Source organism: Nannospalax galili, unplaced genomic scaffold (genome assembly GCF_000622305.1).
Source record: "Nannospalax galili isolate Female #2095 unplaced genomic scaffold, S.galili_v1.0 scaffold54, whole genome shotgun sequence".
Classification (NCBI taxonomy): domain Eukaryota; kingdom Metazoa; phylum Chordata; class Mammalia; order Rodentia; family Spalacidae; genus Nannospalax; species Nannospalax galili.
This window is the reverse complement of record NW_008341028.1, coordinates 8,848,015-8,850,832: the sequence shown is the minus strand read 5'-3', so window position 1 is coordinate 8,850,832 and position 2,818 is coordinate 8,848,015. Positions and strand designations below refer to the sequence as shown.

At 43.4% G+C, this 2,818-nt stretch overlaps 1 non-coding gene across 1 annotated transcript; it reads right to left on the bottom strand.

Moving 5' to 3' along the window:
- Window positions 1–572: 572 nt before the first annotated feature.
- On the bottom strand, window positions 573–677 carry LOC115070953. The gene has a single exon (XR_003850060.1). It is a non-coding gene; the product is annotated as a U6 spliceosomal RNA (small nuclear RNA).
- Between the last annotated feature and the right edge of the window lie 2,141 nt (window positions 678–2,818).

The window sequence follows — 2,818 nt, the reverse complement described above, 5'->3', positions numbered from 1 at the left end:
TTCCCTATTCCCTAATTACTAATGATGTTGAACACCTTTTAAGATGCTTCTTAGCTGTCTTTAATTCTTCTTTTGAGAACTCTCTGTTCAGCTCCTTAACCCATTTTTTAATTGCGTTACTTCCTTTCTTGAGTCTTTATTTTTTGAGTTCATAATATATTCTGGATGTTAAACCTCTGTCAGATGTGTTGCTGGTGAAGACTTTCTCCCATTCTGTGGGTTTTCTCTTCACTTCTTTGGTTGTTTCTTTTGATGTACGGAAGATTTTTAGTTTAATGAGGTCCCATTTGTTGATTCTTGACCTTGCTTCCTGAGCAATTGACTGACAGACAATTTTCTAAAATTTTGTGTGTTTATTTTTATGTGTATAAGTGTTTACCTTCATGTATGTAAGCTGCATGTGTGCAATGCTTATGGAGGACAGAAGAGGGCATTGGATCCCCTGGACCTGGAGTTGCAAATGGTTGTTAGCTGCCTTGTAGGTGTTGGAAACTGAACCTGGGTCCTCTGCAAGAGCAGCCAATGCTCTTAATTGCTGAGCCATCTCTCCAGGTCCAGATAGATAAAAATTTTTAAATATGGAATGGTTCGTGAGTTTGCATGTCACCTTGCTCAGGGGCCCTACTCATCTGCTCTGAACTGTTTCAACTTTCGTATATATACTGTGAACCAAGCTCTGTGTGTCAGTTTTATGGAGGGAAGGGAAGGAGGAAAGGGAAGGCCAGTTCAAGCAATACCTATGGCTTCATGGAGTAAGGGTCTCTATCTCCAGGTAGAACTGGAAGGAGCCTCCAGGACGACAGTACATCCCTCACTGCACAAAGAAGCTGAACCACAGGAAAGAGAATGGATCCTGCCTAAGATTGTTAAGGTTCAGATAGACCTGCTCCCTCACCAACAGGGTCTCAAGGACTTCTCATGCTCCTGAGAAAAGGGAACCGAGCTGATAAGCACCTTGGTCTTTGAAGTGAAGGGAAGCAGACTTTTCTCCACTGTTTGGCCAACACAGCAGGCTTCCCCTTTGATCTCTAAAGAGAACAGGTTTTAACAGTCCCGCTCTCCCACTCCCCCCTCAACTTTAAAAAAAAATACATCTTCCCTCCTTCTGCAGGAAGCAGAAGCTTCCCTTTTAAAAGACCCCAGCTCACGACCCCAGACAGACATTTTCCCTGCCCGGAAAGGACTCTGTCCCATGTGTTACTTTTCTAATAAACTCTGCTTTCTCATGATCAACCCTATTCGTCATACGGCTACTTTTTATCTAACAGAGATCACACACCAGCGAGGCACAGCCACAGCTGAGGACCCAGAAAGCATTTCCTGTGTTCAGGTGAAGTCTCTGTATTCAAAGTCTGCCATTCAGGGGCTGGGGAGACATCTCAGTTTTGTTGGGTTTTTAAAAATATTTTATTTATTATTTTTATTTTATGTGTACAAGTGTATTGCCTGCATGTATATAAGTGCACCTGTGTTATGCAATGCCCTCAGAGGTCAGAAGAGGGCGTTGGATTCCCCTGGAACTGGAGTTACAGATGGTCTCAACCTCCATGTGGGTGCTGGAATTGAACCTGGGTCCTCTGCAAGAGCAACTAGTGCTCTTAACCACTGAGGCATCTCTCCAGCCCCAGGGATGTCTCAGTTTTTAAAGCACTTTCCATGCAAGCATAAGAACAGAGGTTCAAATCCCCAGTCACATAAATGCCTGGTAGGCATGGCAGCTGGCCTGTAATTCTAGCTTAGGAAGACTGAAATGGGATCCCCAGAGCAAGCTGGCTGGTGAGACTAGCCATATCAGTGAGTTCTGGGTTTGATTTAGAGACCCTGCCTCAGTGAATAAGGTGGAAGAGCAATGGAGGAAGATTCCTGATATTAACCTAGGGCCTCCACATGCATGCAAATACACATGCACATGTACACACAAAAAACAAAACAAAAACATACCTCTGCCATTTATCGGGGAGATGGGTGAGAGAGTTCCTTCTGCTGTGGAACAGAGGAGTCACCAGCCCAAACTACTGTGAAGTAGAACTCAATGGGCTTTTTTGGAATATATCCCCAGGATCTTTACAATCCATCTCTTACCTTCGAGGCTCTCCCCTTGTGTCACCTTTGAGACTGACTTACCAAGGTACACACCCACAGTTCTCATGCCATGCCCCCTATGTCAGACTGTGAGCTTCCAAAAGCTAGCACCGAGCACTTAGTAGGCACTCAAAGCATGTTGAATGAGTGAATAAGAGGATGGATGCACTCATGTTGGATGGATAGGTGCATAAACCAATGCTTCTTCCAGAAGAAGACCTCAGTTTAGTGTTGTAGGAAGTTCCCAGCACCTGGAAATAAAAGATGAACCTGATCTCTCTGCTCACTAGCAGTGTGACATTATACAAGTCACATGGCCTGTGCTTGGCCCCCTGTGCCTGTTCTTATAATAAATATTTAGCTCATATCACCTCTTTTAAAACTCAAAAAAGCCAGCAAAGCAGGCACTGCTGTTCCCATTCATAGATGAACCAACAAAGGTGCACCAAAGTTAAGAACGACTGATGGAGCTGGGACTCTAGCTCAGTTGGCACAGTGCTTACCTAGTATGCACAAATCCCTGAGTTTAATTCTCAGCACCATATAAAACTTGATGTAAGAGAGTACACAATGATAATCCCAGCACTTGGAAGGTGGGACCAGAATGAGGGAAAATTCAAGGTCATCTTCTGCTACATAGTGAGTTTGGAGCCATCCTGGGTTATATGATGTCCTGTCTCAAAAAAATAAAAGAAAATTAAATAAATAAATTTTTAGATTTTTTAAAAATTTATGT